This window comes from Ixodes scapularis, unplaced genomic scaffold, assembly GCF_016920785.2.
Source record: "Ixodes scapularis isolate PalLabHiFi unplaced genomic scaffold, ASM1692078v2 PGA_scaffold2__306_contigs__length_199485367, whole genome shotgun sequence".
In the NCBI taxonomy this organism is placed as follows: domain Eukaryota; kingdom Metazoa; phylum Arthropoda; class Arachnida; order Ixodida; family Ixodidae; genus Ixodes; species Ixodes scapularis.
The window spans coordinates 89,225,957-89,250,793 of NW_024609857.1; the positions used below are offsets into that span (position 1 = coordinate 89,225,957).

The 24,837-nt window shown below is 49.7% G+C and overlaps 2 pseudogenes; one reads left to right on the forward strand and one right to left on the reverse strand.

The window, feature by feature from the left end:
• Window positions 1-924: 924 nt before the first annotated feature.
• LOC120836860 lies at window positions 925-2,240 on the forward strand (annotated as a pseudogene).
• An 18,498-nt stretch (window positions 2,241-20,738) lies between these two features.
• Window positions 20,739-23,810, reverse strand: LOC8043130 (annotated as a pseudogene).
• Between the last annotated feature and the right edge of the window lie 1,027 nt (window positions 23,811-24,837).

Consider the following 24,837-nt stretch of genomic DNA (forward strand, 5'->3'; position numbering starts at 1 on the left):
ATTATGTGCTCAAAATCAGTGTACAAAATATAATCAATCTGTATGTTTGTCTAGGACTGTGTTAGCCAGTTCTACTTTATGCTACTGCTATACTATGCACGTGAAGCTCCCTAAACTGATATAAAAAAAATGGCAGTTATGACTTTAATTATATAAGTGTTTTGTTTGTATTGCAGAGCTCAGTTTCTCCTAATGGGGAGACCGGAGTGAAGGACACAGTCTGCTGCATCATGGAACGAACCTTGAAAAAATAAGTACAAGCACACTTCACATTTGTGGGTCGGCAGGGCAAGCAGCCGTTTAAGGAAATGAAAATGTTTTCCATCATTAAGGTTATAACTTTTGTCTTCTACAGCTTAATTCATTGAACAGATATCTAGTCATTTTTTTTATAGCCAATAAACTCAATGTTTTGACACATAAAGCGAACATTTAGAAAAAGCTTCTACTCTAAGACACGCAAAGTGTGCCCCATTTTTCAATGTAAAAAGACGCTCTTATTTTGGACCGTACACTGGGTTTAGGGATGTATTTGGATCTGTAACTGCTTAATCTTTAGTTGAAGCTTGAGTCCACAAGGACAGTCTGCATAAAGTTGAATGTTTCGTTTATTTCTTTGCTGATCTAGTACTTCTTTATTTACAAACAACACTGATCCTATCTGCGGGTTTCTGGCAAGGCGAAGTATTACAACTTGAAGCATCAAAATTCGAGTTACTCACTCAGAGCACGAAATGAAAACAAATGCACTTGCAGAAGTGGTTTTAATATCAAGGAATCCCATTAATTTCTATAATTTTATGAGGAAAAACTAAGAATTTCAATATATATATGCGATTGTGGCAGACAGCAGATATCAGGTTCAACTTGTACTACGACGAAACTCCTACGCGCGACGCCTATGCTTCGAACACGGCGGACTCGGACGACAGCAGTTTGCGATCCTCGGTGTTGACACCAAAGGCAAAAGAAGAACGCGACAATGCAACCCAGCAGCTTGGCAACACGAACTGGTAGGTGATAAGCTGTTTATTATACCTCTCACATGTATACTTGATGCCTGTTTTCTGTTTTAAAGTGCCAATGTAGTTGCTGCGTGCAGACAGAGACCGTCGTCGAGTGTGTCTGCTGCCAGGAGTATCCAGCTGCCTTTCATAAGCAGCAGAGCCAGCAGAGCTGCATGACGAGCCACCTGGATTTCGAGGGGCTGTGCCTCAATCTGGGTGTGCTACAGCTAGCCTTGTACAACGTGTGCCACTATGGTGAGATAAACACGGGGGCAACCTTGAACGAGTGAGTACAACTTCGTTTTACCAATCGCGAAACTTGCATTTCAGCCCCCACTTTTCTTGCCGCTTCAATGCATATACACACAATAGTTTTGAATAGAAAGCATTATTAGCGATCAACTGCTTTTAAATGTTTTTCGCTTAGCGCGTCTGCTTTTTCTTGTTTACTGTGCGTTTTTGTTTTCTTGCCCTTGACTCCCAAGCCGCAAGCCAAGGATAAGGACGGGTTGTTTTACGGCAGCGTCTATTCTCCCGACAGGCGGAAGAATAATTTTTGGAAATTCTACAGCCAATCGCCTCCCACTGGTTGTTTCAAATCATAACTGTCGGTAGAATACTGATTTTCTTGTTCTCCCGACACCTCGTGGAAACATGTTTCATGGACTTCTTGTAGAAGCTCCTTTTGCAGATAATCCTAGGTTGCTTTTTACTGTCTTCATCTGAATCAACTTCCCTGCAGAGCTCATCACGGATGGTGCATCATACTTCCGAAGCAAGGTGTTCGTCCACATCTGTGCTGCACTTGGCATACAGTACAAGCTCACTTCGCCGCAGTGCTTATAGTTAGTTGTGCCGACCAGTTGCTTGTTGGCAAATTCATCACATGCACAGCAAGGGGGAACATAAAAGAGAAGCATAATATATAACAGTTTTTCTGGGGAAACAATCACAAGAGAGGTGTACACTTAAGAGTAGCGAATATTGCTCATTACATCTGATTAGTCTGGTCATTGCCTCGGGTACTATGGTTGGTGAGTGTTCCTTACATTCAATAAATGTGGACATTGTTTCAGGCGCTTCCGGTTCGCTGCCTACAGGAGGTGCATGCTGTGGCTGTGGCGGAGACTGGGAACGAGCAACAGGCGACCACTGCCCTCCTGTATTATCAAAGCAATTAGGGGTCACTTTGCCAGCGACTCATACTTCAGGTTTCGGTATCCCTCTCGTTAACAAAATAAAAGTGGTAAACAAGTAAACAATGCATTGCCCAGCGGTCGTTCTTTGCCCAAATGTAATGTTAGTCATTACAACCAGATGACAACTTATTGTTGTCCAATTCAAAGTTATTATTGATTTTCATAATGTTTCGAAGAGAACATTAGGAGTTTTCGTTGGCTGCCATCTTCTTGGTGGCTCTGTGCAAGTATTGCTATACTCCGTTTCACCTAACTAACTGCTGCGGGTGCTACAAGTCATTGAAGCCAACCCAAGGCTTTGGGACTTTCCCATGACCTTAAAGAGGAAACACGTTTTTCAAGATAGTTTGTTTTGAGTAACTTGACGGATTATGTGAATAACACATTATTTTGGAACAGAGCGACTAGATACAGATAAAGGGAAAGACTGGAGAACACGAGCATTGACAGAGACGACGTGGGGATTGTTGCCGAGCACATCCTCAACGGCGTTGGCGCTGTTTTCAACGAGCCCTAAGTGCAGAACACCTCCAAAATGGACTATGTTTAGTTCATGGTGGCCACAGGACTCTCCAGAAGCTCAGACCTCAAAAAGATGAGGCGGGGGATAGGGGTGAGGCAAAAGCGGGCCTCGACCAAGTTGTCACAACCTACAACTGAAGACCCCGAAAAAACCCCTTATCATCACCCTCCCAAGGGTAGTAGTCGTGTTTTCATCCATCGCAATGGAAATCATAATGAACACTGAAGTCGATCCTAAGTAGATAATGACCATAAATATGGTCCTGAATTACCCCCTGTTCATGATGACTGCCGCATTCCCCAGGACCATCCCAACCAAGGCAAGAGAGACAAAGAAGATGCAGCTCAAAGCGTACCTCCTTCACCAACTGGAAGTCTCGCTGGTAATCAATGACAAATTTAAGAATTTGCCATCTGAGAGCTATAAGTCACAGGCCGAGGGGTTCGTGCAGGCAGCCATGGAGTCCGACTATGTCCCCCGAGCCAGCAGGGTGCCAAATCCTGTTTGCCTACCATCTCCAACCATCAAGATGGTTGGAGATGCAGTCACTATCCCAAACACCGGGCTCGTGGACACCATCCGCCAGGCTGCGCAACTTTTAAGGACCTTCCAGTAACCCTGTTGCAGGTTACCTCGCCACAGAGCAGCAGAGCATCTGCACAAAGGTGAACGAGACTGAGGTGCACCGACGGGCGGAGACGGCAGGACGAAAGCCAGCGTTGGCCTGTTGTACCATAGAGAAACAATGGGTGAAGAGTGAGTCATTCCTGGAACACAGTGGGGGCAGTGCAAGATAAAAACGCGCATCTTGGGAGCTCAGCAGTCACTAACTTCCAGAGCCGCGTCACACTTCGCCTTGTTTCACACTTTCCTATGGATAGCAGCAAGGCCAAGCCACTGCAAGTGGTGCCCAACATGGTGCCTGAATCCACGACCCCGAGATTAAGAGTCTCATGCTCTACCGACTGTGCTAGCAGGGAAGTGGAACTGCTAACTGCATGTGGTGGACTGTCCCGCATGAACCGCTATTTGTGTCGGCGAGAGACTGCATTGAACAAAATGGAGACGCGCCATTCCGGAGCTCCAGCAACCTCAGTCTTGATATTTTCTTGGAACTTTTGACATTTTATGTAATACCGACCTGTTTCATTTCAATGCAACATGTATGTGCAAAAAAAGTGCATTTACATCAGGTTGGGTGTGGCACCTGTCCTGTGCGAGATTAAGCAGCTCCGACAATGTCATTACAGACAAACTAGGAAGTAAAGGAAATTAAAAATATTTAGGCATGTTGACGATTTTTTAGTCATCAAATTAGCAGCCAAAGATGGTTTAGGCCATGATATCACAGAGGTACCCGACGTTTTATGCCCATGCAATGGTGGCCTAAAATTCATACCTGGAAGACCTCCCAGGAGGATGGAAGCTTGGGCGTGTTGGTAAGGCATGGTTATTTAAAACATAGAGAAAAAGACGGGACGGAAGAAAGGAGACAAACAACTGCTGACGAAAAACCGCAACCGCAAGAATTTTTCATACTAGATAAAAAATTCTTTTTTCGTCTAGTATGCTTTAAAAAAAAAAAATTGTTTTTTCCTTTGCATATGTCTTTTAAAGGTGTAATATTTATTGCAGACCATGGTGTAGAAATGAGGTGTCTGAATGACGCGCAGAAGCAGTGAAACAGCTGCGACAATATCTTTTTATGTTTGCCCTCTTTCCACCAAAGAGCGCCGGTGCTATTTGGGCGTTCACATTTGTCATTATGGCGTTCGATGCGGTCTGATCATGTTTCACAATTTGTGCTTTTTGCGCTTTGTTTAGTTCAGTGACCATTTACTTGAGCATGAGTGAGCCTGCACAATGTTTATGTGTCCAAGGGTCATTTGGAAGTGATGGAAAATCAAATGTTTTGCTCCCCGCTGCAACACTGGACACACATCATGTTCTCAAAAACTTTTGTCGTTCTCAGCACTGAAAGACAAAAAAATTACTTTGGGTGTGGAGAAAGGCCATGCCGTGTAAGGACTATATTCTGCAGTTTACCGACTACCTCTATGAACGCCACTTTGAGCCTTGTCTTCTTTCGTTTTGTTTCAGAGCCCCGGAAAGCGTTTGTCCAAGGATGCTGTGCCTACAGAGTTTCCAGAATGCCCAAGTTATCTTCCCGAAAAGACTGAGCAGCGAAAAAGACCAGTCGACAGGCCCGCAACCGTGCACATGTCAAGAAGCATATGCGTGTCGAGAGTAGCAAACACAGCGACTAATCATTGGAAATGGATATTGCCAATTCCGAAGGCACTGGCAGTGTTGCGGCAACGCCGAACGAGTTAAATTGCGATTCACCCTCGGCAACCACGTCGACAATGTCAATGTTTGACAAACTGTTTGAGAGTCCAGGTAACACTGTCCTTCTTTCTTCATCTTGGAGCTTCCACAAGCTACAAGTTGACGACTTTCGCAATGTTGCATTTTCAAGTTGCATCGTATTTGGGATATTCAGCCCCGAATTCATGGATGTGACTCGACATGAAGTCAACCTTCCACCGTCTTGTGACGAGGCCAGCATGCTTCATAAATCCACCTTAACTTGAACCGATCTTAAATCGAGCTTCATGCGAACATGAAGTGCCCTTGGAGTGCCCAGATTGCAAGATTGGGTTGGACCTACCTTAGATGAGACTTTGTAACCAATTCAAAGTGACGGCTTGCCGACGTGCTGTCGGGTACGGGATTGCAGAGTCTAATATGTCTCCCGCAATCGCGGTGTTGGCTTTGGGGACGGGTTTTTCCTGCCAAGAGACGCGACCATCCCTCCATGATCAACTGTCTCTCACCGGGATGTGCAACAACGAACGGCAATGGCTGCTCGGCCATGGCTCGACTGCCCGATTTAAACGGCGACAAAGGATGGCTGCCGCCGATACTCGAGCTACAGTTGCTCGTCACACTGAAACTTTTGCTGGCAGGATGCTTTCATACTTATTTTCACCTCAAAAAGTGGGTCTGTCCCTCTTGTCACGTGCCGATTGGTCACGTGCCGTCGCACATGACCAATCGGCACGCGACACTTCGTTCCGCAGAATACTTGCGATAAAAAGTTCCTCTCAGAGAAGCTAACATTATTTAAGCGGAGATAACTTTGGTATTCTCAGTAGGATAAACGAGACATTTTCTTAACATGCGTATATTCACCCAATTCAAAGCCCCACCAAATCCGAGGATAGGCGTTCGTAGCCAGCTAGCCAGCCGTTGTCGCTCGCATCCCAAAAATGGAGAGTCCAGCCGCTCGGTCCGTGTTGTCGGCTCTCTTTCCACAAGACGCTTCCCTTTAGGTTGTGGGCACCCTGGCGGCTCCCAAGCCAAGTTGCCCGACTGCGAGGCTCAAGCCGAACTTTTCCCGCGTGGCGGCGACGTCACGCCAGCCACGCGCACATCGGATGCGCCGCCTTGATAAGGCAGATCAGAGGCGGCGCACGGGGATGATGATGATTAATGGTTTAATGGCGCAAAAGCGACGAAGGCCATGCTGCGCCAGACTACAAGACTAATGCGACTCACAGTAATGGTAATTGAGAGCATACATGAAGCTGATGTTTTATATATTTATGGTGAACAGAAAATGCAGTACTTAAATTTTGTGTAGAAGGCCACTTGCTTGCAAAAAGTTGAGGACCCGATTGAATGGAACGATGGGATGCTCGCCTAACAAAAGTGTTGGATGGAAAGGAATCTGATATGTAAAAAGCTCTGGAAAACAGGCAAGCCGGTTCTGCTCAAAGCCTGGACAAGAACACAAAATATGCAAAATTGTCAAAGGTTCACCGCAATGCTCGCAGCTTGGAGCGTCTTCTCCACAAAGAAGATGTCCGTGAGTCAGGAAGGTGTGGCCGATTCTAAGACGGCACAAGAGAACCTCATGAAAACGGTTTTTACGAGATGAATTCTCCCACAACCCCAAAACTGGCTTAATAGCATGCAGCTTATTTGCACTCTCTAGGTTCCACTCAGATTGCCAAGCATCGAGGAGAGCTTTCCTAAGGAGGGGTTTGATATCTTGAAAGGGTATCCCCCGTCGGATTTCTAGGAGATTGCTTGCGGAGGTAGCCAGCTGGTCTGCTTTCTCATTGCCTTTGATCCCAACATGGCTTGGGATCCAGCAGAATTTGATAACAAACCCACGCTCTAAGCAGCAATTGATTTTATAGCGTATTAGCTTAGCGAGCATGTTTTTTGTATCTCTTACAGAGCAAAGAGCAACGATGACACTTTGGGAGTCTACAAAAAGAATTGCCTTCATTGTTTTGCTGGTGGTGATATACTCAATTGCAAGGAGAACACCATATAGCTCCGCAGTAAAAATACTAGCCATGCAGCTAAGCCGCTGGGCCTGTATGAAAACCTCAGAATAAACAGCCGATCCCACTGCAGAAAAAGTCTTGGAGCCATCTGTATAAAATTGAGTATAGTCGTCATATTTATTCTGTAAGCCAAGAAATTCTTGTTGAATAAGCAGAGGGGAGACATTATGCTTGCTATACCGTGTGAATGACCAGTCGCATGATACTGGAAGCATTTTCCAAGGGGGAATACTCTCGGCTTCTTGGAGAAGGTTAATGCCATGAAGGTCGAGACCGAGAGATGACTGATCACTGTGAACACGAAAGCTCAATGGCCGCACAATGCTTGGTTTATTTTCAAAAAGGCGAGCAAATTGAGATTGCTGGAGAGCAAAAAAGGTTGGATGGTGAGGATTAGACAAAATCCTGGAAGTATAGCTCAAGCCCAGGTACTGCCGTCGTTTGGAAAGGGGCATCTGGTGAGAGTCCGCGTACAAGCTTAAAACAGGCGATGTCCGAAATGCACCCGTAGCAAGGCGCAAGCCAAGGTGGTGTATTGGGTCCAACATCTTCAGGGAGGATGGTCGCGCTGAGTTGTACACAACGGCACCATAATCAAGACGGGATCGTACCAAAGCGTTATACAAGCGTAGCAGGCATAGTCTGTCAGAACCCCAAGTTTTATGTGACAAAATTTTCAAGATGTTTAGGGATTTCAGGCACTTTTGTTTCAATTCCTTTAAGTGAGAGATAAAATTCAATTTCTTATCAAATATGACTCCCAGAAACTTATGCTCGGCTTTAACTGGTATAGGTGCTCTGTTCAATTCCAACACTGGCTCAAGAGACAGCCCTCGTCGAAGAGAAAATGGAACGCACACCGTTTTTCCGGATGAAAACCTGAAGCCATTTTCGTCGGCCCACTTACTGATCTTATTAATTGCTAGCTGCAGCTGGCGTTCACAGCTGGACAGATTACAAGAGGAAAATGATATCTGTAGGTCGTCGACATACAATGAGTGTTCAATGGAAGGTGGCAGTATTTGAGCTAGGGTGTTAATCTTTAAAACAAATAATGTGACACTCAGGATGCCCCCCTGAGGAACCCCATTTTCTTGAACAAATGTGTCTGATAATGTGGTACCTAGTCGAACCTGAAAGGTCCGCCCAGTCAGAAAAGCTTTTATACAACGCAACATGCGGCCCCGTACTCCGCAGGCATAAAGGTCTCGCATGATTCCATATCTCCAGGTCGTGTCGTACGCCTTCTCCAGGTCAAAAAATACAGACACACAGTGCTGCCTCTTTACAAAAGCCTCCCGGATTCTCGTCTCGAGGCGCACGAGGTGATCTAGAGTAGACCGGCCTTGGCGGAAACCACACTGATTGTTATCAAATAGGTTTTGTTCTTCAAGAAAAAACACCAGCCGTTTGTTGATAAGTCTTTCGTACGTCTTACCAAGGCAGCTCGTAAGGGCAATCGGGCGGTAGCTCGAGCAAAGAGAGGGGTCTTTGCCAGCTTTCAAGAGGGGTATAACATGTGCTCTTTTCCAGGATTCAGGGAAGTAAGCTTTTTCCCAGAGAAGGTTGAAAAAACTAAGCAGATGTTGTAGGGGCAGCCTACGAAGCATCTCATAGTGGATGAAATCAGGGCCTGGGGCAGACTGTTTCCTGATGTCAAGAGCCAACTCCAGTTCACGGAGCGTAAAGGGCTGGTTGTATGGTGTAGAGGTTGCCCCCGACATAACTATTCGCTCGCATTCTGCTTTCATTTTAAACTGTTTAAATGTGGCACTGTAGTTTTCAGAACTCGAAACGCTCTGGAAGTGAACGCCAAGAGTATTGCCTAAGTCTTTCAGTGATGTGGGGACATTCTTGAACAATGGAGGGATAATAAAACAGCGGTAATCCCCTTTGATTTTGCGATAACGGTCCCACACCTCCTTTGCGGGGACAAAGCTGTTCAGTGAGGAGACATATTTCGTCCACGATTTCTTTTTTGCTTGCCTTCTAGTCCAGCGGGCTTGAGCTTTTCGCCTTTTAAATTCAATCTTGTTATTTACGGTGGGGTACCGTCGAAATATGCCCCAAGCTTTGTCTTGTTTCTTCATTGTCGTGGAACATTCTTCAGTCCACCAGGGCCTGCACTTTTTTGGTAATTTCCCAGAGGTGCGAGGAATAGATTGTTCTGCAGCCTCAATTATCTTCTTAGTAACATAGGCTGTAGCATCATCTGGAGACAAGACTGATAATAAAGAAATATCAAATGTTGCAGATGAGCAAAAGAGTTCCCAATCCGCTTTGTCAAGGCGCCATCTCGGCGTACATTCTAAAAGCGTACTAACAGCAGCTAGGCTCTCTACGACAATCGGGAAGTGGTCGCTCCCTAATGGGTTTTCTAAAACCTTCCAAGAAAAACAAGGAAGCAGAGAGGGCGATGATAAAGATAAATCGATGCAGGTGAAGGAGTTATGAGCATCACTAAAAAAGGTTGGAGATTTCGTGTTTAAAAGACAAAGATTCGATGACAATAAAAGTCGTTCTATGAGTTCTCCACGTGAGTCAACTCGTGCACTGCCCCACATGGTGTGATGAGCATTAAAATCGCCTAATATTAAAAAGGGTTGTGGTAGTTGGGCAATGAGCTTTTGAAGTTCACGCATGTGCACTGTGATCTGTGGCGGAAGGTACAATGAAACAACGGTGATTAACCGGTCGATCAGAACCCTCACAGCCACTGCCTCGAGCGGAGTGTCCAGGGGCACCTCGGCACATGCCACCCCTCTCTGCACAACAACTGCCACACCACCGGCTGAATGAGATGATGGGCGGTCTTTACGAAAAGTGTGATAGGACCGTAAAACATTTGTATGACTGGAATTCAAATGAGTCTCCTGCAAAGCCAGAGCTATCGGTCGTAGCTCACTAAGAAAAAAACTAATGTCATCAATGTTGCGTAGGAGACCTCGACAGTTCCATTGCATAAAAGAAAGATGACCCATAAAAATTATTTAAAATCGATAAAAAGTTGTGGGCAAAAGTGCGTAAAAATATCGGTGTGGCTGCCTTTTAGTGAAATCTCCTAAAAACGTATAAAAAAGTAAAAAAGATACCTATATATAGTTCAGCTAATTTTCTTTCGGAGCTAAAATCCGAGGAATATTTCTTTTCTTTCTAGCATTGTCTTTCTGTCGTTCTGCGGGCTCACCCGCGGAAGACGACAAGGACTCCGCTCCCGAAGGAAGCAAGTCGTCATCTGAAGCTAGACCGGCCTCTTCCATTTTCTCTTCCGTTGATACCTCTGGGCCCCTCAACGAGACTGCCTCGTCAGAGTGACCCGGCTTTCTCGCATTGTCGGTCAGGCGAGTGGGCTGTGCCCGGCCTCTGCCTGACGAGCCGGCAGGCACCTGGGATGCGTGCGCTGATTTTTTTTGGGGTGCAGAGGAAACATTGCCTGCCTTCGAGCATGAAGGCACAGGGGTGGCAGTTTCCATGCTACCCTCGGTGAATGGGACATTGACCTCCATGGCCTCCTCCACCCCCTGTGCAGAGGAAGGAGGGGATCCCTTTCGGACTTGGGAACGGGTGGGGTCAAGCACCACCCGAACCTTCGGGGCCAGGCGTTGCGGAAACGCCTTGGACTTCGTGAGCTTCTGTGGGGCCTCAGGCGTCTGAGATCCCACAGAAGTCTCTGTAGGGGTGAGGGGACTGGGTGGGCACTCAGTGTCTCGAAGACTATACTGGGTACCCACTGATGCCTTTGACAGCGACCTAGTCCCCCTGACGGCCGCCTCGGCGTATGTTCCTCCTTGAAGGAACGAAAAGCGTTTTCGTGCCTCATGGTAGCTCAAGTTTTCCTTTGTTTTTAAGGTTAAAATTTCTTTCTCCTCTTTAAACTTTGGACATGATCGCGAGTAAGCAGGATGGGAACCAGTGCAGTTGATGCACTTAGGGGTTGAGCTGCCACACGTATCTGTTGGGTGGTCTGTGCATGCACACTTTGCGCAGGTTGTCTTTCCGCGGCAGGTGGCAGAGCCATGACCAAACCGTTGACACTTGAAGCAGCGTCTCGGGTTCGGGACGTATGGGCGCACCTTACAGTGGAGGTAGCCCGCCTTGATACTTTGAGGCAGCACAGTGGAAGAGAATGTAAGTACAATATGTTTTGTTGGTCGCTCGTTTCCGTCTTTACGAAGCAGGATTCGTCGTACTGCCGTTACTCCTTGACTGGAAAGACCTTCCAAAATCTCCTCGTTACTTGACTCTAGCAAATCATCCTCGGAAATTACTCCTTGGCAATTATTTAGAGTTCGATGTGGAGTGACGGAGACTCTATACTCAGAAATCTTGTTTAGGTCCAAGAGGGCAGCACTCTGTGTGCCATTTTCCACTTCAACAAGCAAGTCACCAGATACTAGCTTCTTTGCTTTGAAGTTTTTGCCTACAAGGGTTTCTAGGGTTTTTGCGATCAGAAAAGGTGACAACTTCGCAAGAGGTTTTTCGTCTTGTTCAGAGTGCATAACAAGGAATCGGCTAAAAGTGTTCTGTACCGGTGAAGACTTATCATTCAGTTTTACTTCGGTCCGACCCCTTTTCAGGGGCCGATCAGAGGGTTTAGAACGGAGGGGTGCCATAAGAGGGGCAAAGAATGTTCAGAATCCGCGGTGCACCGCCCACCACCGAGCCCAACAAGGGGTTAGGTAACGCACCATAACAAGAAGGGCTTGGCTGGAGACGTTACGCTAACAGTGCTGCCGGGAAACTATACCCAAGTGTGGGTCAAGACAGAGGTCTATTGCCACCCAAGGTTAGCCCTTGCCGCCAAAGAGGGGTGAAAAGGAGGAAGAGAAATGAGAGAGAAATAAGGGGAGCAGGAAAGGTAAAGGTAAAAGATTGGAGGGGATAGTAGAAGAAAAGGCGACTAGACTGAATCATCCTGGCCGGGCCTTACCAGGACTCCCGTCTACAGGAAGCAGGGGCCAAAGTGGTGTGTTGCCTCGCCCGGGGGGCCCCGAAGGGTCCAAACCTACCCCGGGCTCAGCTCAACCACCAGGATGCCCTTTTCCCTGGACACGGGCTCGCCACGCACAGCCAGACGTGGGTGGGTCTTACCCACTTGTTACTCAGGGTCCGTTATGTAGCCAACGTGGCTGGGGTCCGTGGTGACGCTACTCACCAAGCACCTAGCACCTAAGGTGCAGGCGCCCCCTGCGGGGCTCAGGGTCCGTGGAGACGCCACTCTCCAAACACCTGCTTTCACAGGTGCCCCCTGCGGGGGCGCACGGGGAGTCGCTGCCTGGACTCCGGCAGCACCGGTAGCAATGTTAATCGTCTTGTCCATGTCCAATTAAATGTAGTTTCTTGTTGTTGAAACCGTTGGCTCCGTGTTATTCCTCCGGGTCGGGTATGCAGCAAGGCAAACCGACCACAATGGCGCCCAACCGTGGTATGCTACCCACTCGCAGGAATTTCACGGGGCTTGGTTTCTTCTTTCGGTAAGCCTTTTTCATATTCCCCGTGTTTCCTATCGTTGTTTCGTGTTTCCGTCACGTCTACGTTTGTTGTATTGGCGTGTTTGTGACCGTGTCTTTGTGAACGCGGCAATCGTTTTGCGCGCTTGTGTTGGGTTTTTGGGGGCGTTTCTTTTTTTGTGCTCGCAGGCATGCTCACGCGGGAGCAGGAAGCCGCGATGGCCGCAGCAGCACAAATAAACCTGCTCACGAAGGTCACGGAGATGTGCGACTCCGTGATGCAGCGCCTGACCCACACGCCTGGCCAGCAGGAAACCCCACCGCGAGAGCCCAGACCACACTTGACTGTTCCGGTCTACATGGGGTACGACGACGTCAAGTCCGTGGCAGACTTCCTGGGCGAGCTGCAGACGTACCACCTTGCCTCCGGTGCCTCGGAAGCCTTCATCGTGGAGCGGATTGTCCCGCTGGCGTTGCAAGCCAGCGCCAGGTGCTGGTTGGGGTCACAGGCCCCCTTCACCAGCCTGGCAGACTTCCAGACAAGGCTTCGCGAAGAGTTCCTGCCTGCAGGCTACGCGACGCAGATTCTCCGAGAGCTCGAGGCAAGGACGCAGCACCCGGATGAAAGTCTGGTCCGGTACGTTCGGGTCATGCAAGAGCTCTTCAAGAGGGCGGACCCGAAGTCACCGGAGTCGGACAGAGTAGCTCGGGTCAGAAGACAGTGTCACCCCAGGTACCACGTCTACCTGATCAACCGCACCTTTGAGACCCTTGAAGAGCTAGCCCGGGGCGCCCGCCTCATCGAGGAAGCTCTTCATGCCGAGCGGAACTACGTGCCGCCGCCACCAGCCAAGTACGCGCTCGAACCGGCATGCGCATGGCGGGGCCCCGAGGCCTCCACGCAAGTGGACTGTCCGAACGAGACCTCCCTTCCCCACCACGTCAACCAGGAGAGTTGGCGTGGCATGCATGGTGAACTCCCGTGCGGGATAAGCGTGTGTTCGCCTAACTCTCCCCGAGAGGTCCCCGGAGGTCACAGCGAGGCCCGTGAGGGTTTCGGGCGGGGGTCGCCACGACAGGTGGGAGGTCGTTGGCCGTGCCCTATCGTAAGCTGGGGCCCAACGGAGATCACCACCCAAGCGAACCATCTTCATCAGTCTGCTCCTGCAAGTGCTGGCGAAAACTGGCACGGTGCGGTCGCAAACCCGCAGCCCAGCAGCATTGACCCCCGCCGCAACGGAACAAGCCCTCCCCACAACAGCCAGTCGCAAGCCTGGTGGAGGCCCTCCCATAGTGGTTCCTTATCCGATCACTGGAGGCGGTCCGACGGGCACCTCGGTGCGGGTGGCCTAAGCAGGCAACTGTCGTCGGACTGCTGCTACGAGTGCGAGCAGCCCGGCCATCACCGAAAGCAGTGTCCAAGGCTTCTGGACACTACAAACAAGAGGTGGCACGAGACGGCGGCAAAGGGCCGGAACCAAAACAACCAGGGAAACTACTACGGCCGGCGACGCTGAAACCAGACAGCCACTCGCCGACGGCCGGTGCAGTCCCTGGGAGCGGTCAGGCCGCGGCACAGATTCCATCGGTATGTCGAATCCAGCCCGAGCCTAACATCATTGAACCGCGCATGACAATATCACTGCTCGATTTTCCCATTGCCGCACTTTTGGATTCTGGGGCCGCTATCTCGCTCATAGGGGATTTCGTTTTCGAACTCTGCAAAGCAAAAAAGATAAGCCTCCGGGAGTGCGAAACCCGTTTGCAGCTAGCTTCTGGTACAGCGATAACAGCTGGAGGAGCCGTGAGGCTGCAGATTCGGTTTAATGGAAAAAAGCGACGTCAGCGATTTCTTTATATGCCAGGACTTGTGGTACCTGTGATCTTGGGCCGAGATTTCATTACAGGCGAAAGCATGACACTCGACTTTTCTGGTGGTGGATACCGGCTGGGACAACAACCGGAGCTGACTCCGTTTACCAAAAGGGAGGACTGCATCCCTAACTCGACCACTGCAGCCCACTTCACCACGGTGCCAGACGTCTTGCCTGCCGGCGTTCGAGAATCGTTGCGAAAGTGCCCCGCAAGCAGCCAGCAGAAGCAGGAGCTGCAAGCCGTCCTGGAGTCTTTCTCACCGATGTTCACGGAAACACCTGGAAAGACTGACATTCTGCTGCACCGTATTGAAACCGGTGACGCGCCGCCTCGGAGGTGCAACCCTCGACCGATCAGCGTCCACAAAAGGGCACTCCTTGATGCGGCGCTCGAGGAAATGATCGACGCCGGTTCAGTACGTGAGTCGAAGAGCCCCTGGGCATTCCCCATTGTTCTCGCCCCGAAAAAAGACGGAACAGCCAGACTCTGTGTGGATTACAGGCGGCTTAACGATGTGTCCGTACGAGACAGCTACCCTTTCCCCAGCATTTCCTCCGTGATGTACGCGCTCGGTAACGCGACCGTGTTTACAACGCTGGATTGCAGTCGCGGGTTCCTTCAGATAGAGATTCACCCATCAGACGTTCCAAAAACGGCTTTCATCTGCCACAGAGGGTTGTTCGAGTTCACCCGACTGCCGTTTGGCTTGTCTAACTCTCCAGCCAGTTTTCAACGCCTGATGGATGTTGTACTTGGGAACTCGAAGTACGAATTTGCCATGGCATACATGGATGACGTGGTTGTTTTCTCGAGAACTATCGAAGAGCATGTCGAGCACCTTCGCATTGTACTTGAGCGAATGCGTAATGCTGGGCTCACGATTCATCCCGGAAAGGTTCAGTTAGCCGCGCCCAAGATTAACCTCCTTGGATTCGTTGTGGATAACGGCACGCTCCGCCCCAACGAAGATAAGTTGCGCGCGCTAACGGAATACCCAAGCCCACATGACGTAAAGAGCCTACAAAGATACCTCGGAATGATTGCGTTCTACAGGGATTTCATTCCACACTGTTCCGAGATATCGCAGCCGCTCAATCACCTTCTAAAAAAAGGCGTCAAGTGGTGTTGGGCCGAACAACAACAATGCGCATTCGCAGCCCTTTCAAGAGCCGTGACTGACAACGCTTGTTTACAGCTCCCAGACTTGAACAAGCCGTTCGTTCTGCAGACAGATGCAAGCGACTGTGGCCTGGGTGCTGTATTGCTGCAGGAGTATGGCGGTGTGCTTCGGCCAGTCGCTTTCACGAGCCACACGCTAACTCCAGCCGAGCGCAACTACAGTGTCGCAGAACGTGAATGTCTCGCCATTATTCATGCTTTGAAGCGATTTGATATGTACCTAGATGGCGCAACGTTCCAGATTCAATCTGATCACTTAGCGCTATCATGGCTAAGGGGACTTAAGAATCCAGCTGGACGTCTTGCTCGTTGGGCGCTTACGCTACAACAGTACGACTACTCCATTGTGTACCGCCCGGGGTCAACTAACAAAGTTGCTGATGCGCTTTCTCGTGCTCCACTTCCCGAGGAACACTCGCAGGATACCCATGGCTTGGTGACCGTCGCGGCCACGACACGAGGATCCCCAGATTCACGGTGGGGTACATTGGTGAGCCGCGAGGAGCTTCGCAAGGCGCAGCTGGATGACGGACTCTGCCAACGCGTGTCCGCTTGGCTGGCAGCAAGAGGTCCAGTCGACCGCCCAAGTGACGAGGAGTTCGACTCCTACTTGATGAGCGACGACGGCCTCCTGCTGCGCTACATCCCCCAGGCCGACGACGATCCGGATGGCTCGGCATTCCGGACCGTGATACCCCGCAAGCTACGTAAGCTTTTCATCCGATACATGCATGACTCTGCCTTGGCAGGACACAGCAGTGGGAGCAAGACTTACGAAAAGTTATCCCAAATTGCTACCTGGCCAGGCATGAGGCAGGATGTGCTCCGATACGCTCGTAGCTGCTCGGTGTGCCAGAAGGCAAAACCACGTGGTGGCCAGCCCCCCGGTCTCATGCAACCAATCGTGAGTCAGAGCCCTTGGCAGATTTGTTGCTGTGACGTCATGGGCCCCTTCCCACGTAGTACCCAGGGCAATCAGTACTTGTTCGTGGTAACCGACCACTTCACGAAGTGGGTTGAGTTATTTCCATTGCGGAAGCTAGATTCGCAAAAAATCTGGGAGTGTCTACTCGAAACATTCGCTAGGTTTGGCTTTCCTGCACAGCTTGTAAGCGATAATGCCTCCTATTTCACGAGTAAGGTGTTTGTGGACGCATGCGCGGTACTGGGAATCAAGCACAAAAGAACTTCCCCGTACCACCCGCAAGCAAACATCACGGAGAGGGTAAATCGAAACCTTAAGATGATGCTAGTGGCCTACACCGAGCGCCACAAGGACTGGGACGCGAAACTGCCCGAGCTGGCATTCGCAACCCGTACAACCACTAATCGGTCAACGGGTCTCACTCCTGCCCAATTAAATTTCGGCAAGGAGCTCGCATTCCCGCTTTCTAACAGCCTCCTTTCTACAGAGTCTGGAGGAAGGCCTCGCCCCTACGTGAAGTTCGCAGAGGACCTGCGAAAGCGCTTCTCCGATAACCTTCGAGAAGCCAGAGAAAATCTCGACGTCGCCCGGGTACAGCAGGCTGAACAGTACAACCGGGGGCGACGTGACTTGCAGTTCGAGGTGGGAGATTTTGTACTCCGGCGTACTCACCCACTGAGTGACGCCGCTCGAGGCTTCGCAGCCTCCCTCGCCAACAGGTGGGAAGGTCCGTTTCGCGTGCGTGAAAAGTGCTCGCCACTCACTTACAAACTAGTTAACTGTGAGTCTAGTGAGGAAACCGGACCTGTTCATGTCACCGACCTTAAACGATTTTTCCAAGCAGAAGACGAAGATTCCTCGCAGGACCGGAACGACACTGACGGCAGTCCCGTTCCGGAAACCCCCTTGTCTCCACCAAGGCGGCGGTATAACCTGCGACGTCGGTGACACCAAAGAGAGAGGAATTTTTTTTTTTGTCTCCTTGGCCTCTTTCGCATTTTGGGGGTAGTTTTCTACTTCCACGGATCTGCCCCTTTTTCAAGAGAGGGGGGAGAAGATTGTGTGCCCACCTCAGATCCGTTATTTCAAACTTTCTGGAAGGGGTCCGAAAATAACGTCAGGCTCAGCCCTCAACTGAGTCCCATGTCGTCTGCTTCCATGTTTTCTACGAAGCTGACTCATGGACAAAACCGTCGCCACACCCGCCATCTGAACGACACGGCGGCCGGTCTCATCGTGGACCGCGGCCACCCTCTACAGGACCACGGGCAAAGCAGCCACCTGGTGGAGCCCTGATCCCGAACAAGTGACAAGCTGGAGCTGACCGAGCCGCCGCGCTCGTCAGCAGCCGCCGCGCTCGTCCAGCAGGCGCCGGCCGGACTTAAACGTCAGTCCGCCCAACAGCGCCATCCACCCCCTGACGCCCACAACGTCTCCGTCATCGACATGCCGGACGAAGCTTGAGGAGGGGGAAGTGTGGGCACCCTGGCGGCTCCCAAGCCAAGTTGCCCGACTGCGAGGCTCAAGCCGAACTTTTCCCGCGTGGCGGCGACGTCACGCCAGCCACGCGCACATCGGATGCGCCGCCTTGATAAGGCAGATCAGAGGCGGCGCACGGGGAGTCGCTGCCTGGACTCCGGCAGCACCGGTAGCAATGTTAATCGTCTTGTCCATGTCCAATTAAATGTAGTTTCTTGTTGTTGAAACCGTTGGCTCCGTGTTATTCCTCCGGGTCGGGTATGCAGCAAGGCAAACCGACCACAAGGTATGCTACAAACGTCATGCAAGTTGAGATGTCCAGACGAGGCAGTGTTTTGAACATTTATTCTTGGATGCGGCGGCAGTGCCGAGAAAAAAAATGTGGATGAAGTCGTCAACCCGACCGTTGACGCGACGGTCATCAGTGTTAACTAAGTCTACAAGATCAAGCGTGGTTTCAAACGAGCCAATGAAGCTGCGAAAACTCCTTTGAAAAAGCGCCCGAAATCCGCTGGCAAACGGAAGAGGATATCAAGTCGCGACATGTTTACGTTGATGACCATGAGAAGCTGCCGGCACGACTTCCTTCATTGGGGGGAGATCCCGACATAGAAGAAAACCGCTGCCCGTCTCCAAGATGACATGCTGCCGCCCTGTTCCGCGACTACCCTGTATTGCCTGCTCAAAGAGATGGGATTCGAAAAACAGAAACAGAACCGCAACTCCATGAAGAGAGAGGAAATCCGCGAGTAGAGGCGGCGGTATTTGAGGGCAATCGGGAAGCACAAAGCCGAGAACCGCAAGATCTACTTTCAGGGCGGGACTTGGGCAAACGCCGGCCTCACAGTCGACAAGGTGTTGACTGCAGCACTATAAAGTAAGCCCTGATGGCACCAACAACCCTAGTTGAAATGCCATTCTGGAGATAACGAGCCGACATGTGTTAGACTGCAAAGCCATGATTGCCACCATTAAGAGGCATAATTTTAAGTAGAAAGAGAAAACCCACTCACTGGAAAAAAACGAAATGAATGGCTGTTATAGCCAAATACAGTGTGCAATGCTGTGCACACAGAAGCACCTTTGTTTTTCAACGCCTCATTGAAGAGAAACCATGTATTGGTAAAGGTACTTTTTGATAAGAACTACATTCCTCAAAACCCATTGCAACTGAGGCGGCTTTATTTCACTTCAATGCTGCCACATCATGAGGATCCGCAGGACTGGCAAACTGGGCATCTGCTTGGAATGGAAGCGACTGGACGTTATGTAATGGAGCCACTTTCATATTAAATGGCCTTCAGAATGAACTCCTCAGAAGAATTGGCAAATCAACAAATGCTCTCTGCTCTACATGTGCCCTTCGGCGTGCGCTTGTTTGCAGATTCTTTGAAGGAGTTTGCTCTGAAGGGCGTTTAAATCACCGCCTGACAGGGGTATAAGCCAGTTGGCGCCCAAGGCAACATGGGCTCGTGTCACAGAAGACGTGTGCAAGAAATGTATTGAATGTGTGCAAAACACTATTTTGTGTATGATGCTACTTCCCAATGCCTTTCCTTTCACACTTTTTGACTGAAAAACCCCTTAAACGTAGCAAAAAAAAGTACTCTCAATAATCTCCATAGAAACTCACAGATGGATGTGAAAGAATACTCCCTTGGGTCAATCTAGGAGCACACTGATGGAAGTAATTAAATGCTTTCATTGATCCATGTAAAAACTCTTGTATTAAAGGGAATTATGTACTTACTCTCTCGCACTGCCCAAAACCTTTGACCTGCGTAGGAGTAAACTCTGAATTCCCTATGGCGGAGTATACGAAAATATGAGATTGCACTAGAGGACAAGCGCTTCTGGGTAAATTTTTGTTTAGTGTGCGAGAGAGCATTGATCATCACATGGTTTATTAAAACCATGGTGTTACCAGCTTGGACAGTGTTTCCTAGTCACCAGATGAAAATAAAAAGCTGTAAATTGATTATTGCAATTACTAGAGCTCTAAAAATTGCAAAACTTTGTGTATATTCTTAGTAGCCTATGAGTATTCGATTTCAGGGATAATCTACCCGCTTAATTTTCGTATCCTAACCCCTTTAAAGGGATGCTGAACCGAAATCTGGATTCCCCAAAACACACGGCAAAACCGTGCAACGGGATGCTACAAACACCAAAACATCACTCATACAGTGATATCTCAAACAGATGACCGAATTTTTAAAAAAAAGAGGCGCATTTGGCAGGAATGTTGACGTCGAGTTTTTCCGAAAAGGAGAGGGAGCGGCCTCACGTCTTCTCCGCCTCGCGGCCTTGAGGGAGCGAAGCAAAGAGAGGAGGAAACTAGGTATCCTGACGTCACGCGCCTCTTCAGCCTGGTTCCATCTCGACTTCTTTTTCCACAAATACGGCCGTCTATTTGAGATATCGCCTTACTAGTAATGTTGTAGGGATTGTAGCGTCCCGCCTACATCTCCAGCATTGTTTTTTTGAAATCCAAATTTCGGTTCACCATCCCTTTAAAGACTATTCATATACTGCAAAATCAAACAGAATCAGGACAACATGAGACACGGGAGGTGAGGCGTGTACGACGCCTCACCTGCCATGTCTCATCGTTTTAATGCTGTCTCATCGTTTTAATGATTCTGTCCTTCATTACTTCACAGCCTTGCTCACGGCTTCTCCAGGTTTTTGAAATTTGCTGTGTGTATTTCAGTGCACCATGAATCGCCAATACAGAGCTTCACCCTACAAAAAAAAAAAGTTTGCAGCTGAATTTTTTTTTTGCTCTGGATATTTAAGGGAATACTTATTTCTTGGAAGAAGCCTTCTTTGCAGCTGGCTTCTTGGCAGGGGTCTTTTGTGCTGCCTTAGGTTTTTTGGGGCTCTTAGGTGCTGCGGCCTTCTTCTCTGCCTTTGGTTTTTTTTGGCTTGGCCGACTTGGCCCCCTTTGCGGGCGACTTCTTGGCACTCGCGGGTTTCTTCCTGGCCGCAGTGGCAGCTGCCGAGGCTGGGCGCTTCGTTGCGACACCAGTTTCCTTCTTGGGCTTACTGGCAGCAGGTGATGGCTTGTCGGACTTGGCTGAACGCTTGAACGATACGATAGCTTTCTTGCCCTGTTGGTCTGCACCAATGCTCTTGCAGCCACGGCAGACCTGAGATACAGTAGAACCTTGTTGATACGTTTTGTAAAAAACGCGAGCAGAAAAACGTATTATCCGGGAAAACGTATCATCCAAACTTACCATTTTCAAGCGCAAAAAAAAAAAAAGGAACAGTGGAGAATGATATAGAATAGCATTTAATAACAGCGCCTCACTTCCCGAAATCGTCCGTCAGCTTCTGCTGGCGCATGCCCTCGCCTCACTTCCTGAAAGCGTCCGTCAGCTTGTGCTGGTGCATGCCCTGACCTTTCGCGAAGAAAAGCTCCTTCTGCAACGTCTGCAAGCTTTTCTCCGCACCAGAGCTGTCTTTGTGGTCGAAGAAGCTTCGCAGAACACCCAACGCAGCGACGGCTTGGGCGAACGTAGCTGCCGTTGGTCTCTCCTGCTCCTCGTCATCGTCGTCATTGTTTCCCGACACTTGACCCTGCCGTAGCTCCGCCACGATGTCCGCCACAGTTTGGGGGTCGCACGTTGCAAGGTGATCATCCATACCGACGGATTCGCTGAACGCGAGGTCGGTGCCGGTGGACCGGAGCTCTTCGTCCATGTCGTCCTCATCGCTCACACACGGGTAGGGGTCGTCGCACACGCAGGACTCGGCGGCACCGCTCGTGCTGGGCTCCGACTCCTCTGCTTCCGGCAGGTGTTGAAATCCGCACTTTCTGAAGCAGTTCAAACTGTTTTGTGCATCACACTTTCCGACGATGTGTTGAGGTAGTGCATCGCGTCCAGCAGGGTAAGCTTCCCAGGGTCTTCCCCTCGGGACACGCGAGCAAGGAAGCGTCGAACGATGCCCTTTCTGTAGAGATGCTTTACGTTCTTGATAATCCCCCCATCCAGAGGCTGCAGATGGCTCGTCGTGTTCGCCGGCAGGAACACGACGCGAAGGTTCCGCAGGAATGACGTATCCTTGGGATGCGCCGAGCAGTTGTTCAGGAACAGCAGCCCCTTGCGGTCTTTGCAGCCTAGCCGCCCGTCGAGGTAGCGAAGAAAGACCTCGAACAAACTGCACATCATCCAGGCCTTCGTGTTCTGCTTATACACGCAAAGAAGTCGGGCGATGTTCCTCAGGCATGTTGGCTGCTTCCATTTGCCGGTCACCCATGGTTTGATCATCTCTGATCCGTCTTCGTTGCAGCACAGCAGCACAGTTATCCTGTCTTTGTGCACTTTGCCGCCGTGGCAGGATTCCCCCTTCAAACTTGGGGACTTTGTCGGCTGGACTTTGTAGAAAAGCCCAAGTTCGTCCGCATTGAACACGTCGCATGGGCGATAGGCGTTAACAATGCCCGGAAGCAGGGCGACCCAGTTCTCGATGTCGGCCGGGTCCACGCTGGCCGCCTCTCCATTCACCTGATGGTATGAGATGCCATGCCGGGTTCTGAACCGACTTATCCATCCATTTGACGCGGTGAAATCGTCGATATCCATCATTTCGGCGATTCCCATGGCCTTCTCTCGAAGTATACTACCGTCGAAGTTAACTCCAGAAGCTCGTGCTCGCTTGAACCAGTTCAGCAAAGCAGCTTCCAGCTGTCCGTGCTTCACTCCACGGGCTTGCTTGGTGGCCGATCCGAAAACCAAGGCGTTTTCTTCAATTTCTCTTCTTTTGAAGACGACCGTGTTCACTGTCGAAGCAGGCAGTCCGAGCTCTTTAGCGATGTCTATCCGTTTCCGCTTCGGGTCCCGGTCGACGGCAGCAAGAATGTTACACTTTTCCTTGAGGGATAACTGCTTCCGCTTTTGGGACGCCATCGCAAAACGAAACACCAGGTACACGGCACGGGAACAACAGAACGGCGAATTGGCGCGGGGCGGGACGCAAAACGGCAAAAACGGAGAAAACTTTCAAAAGCAACTGGAGCCAACGGAACCAACGCAAAGAAAGAAACGAAGAAATTCTAGATTCGTTCATTTATGACTCCCTTGCAAGCACCTAGAGCCTAGAGTCACTGTTGCAATCGGTATTTTGAACCCTCTGCACCTCCGAACAATGCCTCGAAACGATGCTGGAGTTATCGAGAGTGACTCTCAATCACGTGCCTACCTTGGAAATGCTTGAAAAGCCATAAGCGAACGTGCCGCTCCAGTGTTGACAACCGAGATCCGAGAAACGTGTCCTAAGTACGCGTGGAGTGGCGTGTTGTACGATGCGTTCAGAATCGGATGATATGAAGGAACGTATCATCCGACCGACATTTGGCAAAGTGTTAGTCGTATTTTCCGGGAAACCATATCATCCGGGAACGTATGAACCGGGAAGAAAACAACACAACTCTACGGGACGTTCCCCGTGCGCTCGCTTGTGAACGAATGAACCGGGAAATCCTATGAACCGGGAACGTATCAACGAGGTTCTACTGTACTTGCGGATGAAAGGAGACAGCTTCTCAACGTCCACCTTGTATCTGGCAGAAATGCACATCTTGATGGCTTGCAGAGATGAACCACCAGATTCCTTGAGCACGCTGATGGATGCAGTCACCATTGCAGACACCTTGGGATGCATTGGCACGGCCTTTGCCTTTCCCTTGGACACTTTCGTGGAAGCCTTTTTAAGGCTCTTGAGGGCAGCAGGGGCCACGGTCCCCGCGGCAGCGGACACTTTTTCGGACATGACGCACCCTAACCATACGCAAGAGGAGACTCACGTGTGGACGCCATTTGGGCTTCCTGCTTTTTACACATATTTGAATAAAATTACTGAAGGCAAATGAACAGCATTCTTTTTATCCAAGATGTAGTGTTGGCATTATGCCAAACATGGAGCAATGCTCCAGAATGTGGCACCAAGTTTAACGTTTCACTTGCTCACATCATGCATGCTCAGTGTCAGATACGCTTTACTTTGAGGTCTAAGCAATGTTTCGTCTTGTCTTTCATTAAGACAGCTCCATAGATTGCAGTGATCTATTATTCAGGCAGTCTATAACAAAGTAAACTCACAAACTGCCATCTATACACCTTGGGGCCGCTCTGGCTACAAGCATGTCTCACATCCACCATGTTCTTTCGGATTATAATCGGGATTCTTAATGCCATCCATACACACCTTAAGGCCACTCTGGCAACAAACATAAGCTGGGGGTGGGATCCTGGAAGAGTGTATCTCAGACCAACCACTCTTTTTCATTATAAACAGGATCCCACCCCAGCTTATGCTGGGGTGGGATCCTGTTTAATGCCATCCACACGTGTTAGAGCCACTCTGGCAACAAGCGTAAGCTGTCACCAGAGCTCTCCCAGTAGTGGCAACATCCTCGGAATTCCTAAATCATTGCCACAAGCGTCGGCAAAGTGGACTGTTAAGGGGGGACACGGCCCCGAATTACCAATTTTTTAAGAAAAAACACATTTTCAGAATTACATAATTTTGGCATCTATGCTTAATAGGGAACACCCTCAAAAAGTTTTATCAGCGTCCGTTGACAAACAATGCCAAAAACAATCATCATTGACTCGCTGGTAACGCGCGCGAGGAGTGCCGTGCTTGGCTGAGCACGGAGAGAACCGTGATAAGCATCAGTTTCGAAACACGATTGCTTCGCGGCTGCTAGGCCTAGCGTGGATCTGGTGGTCTCGTTCGAAGCGTTGTCTCACGGGCTTTCGAATTTACTTCATTTCTTTACCCCTCCGTGCACAGGAGAGCGCCCCGTAGAAAACGCTCGTTCTGGGGCA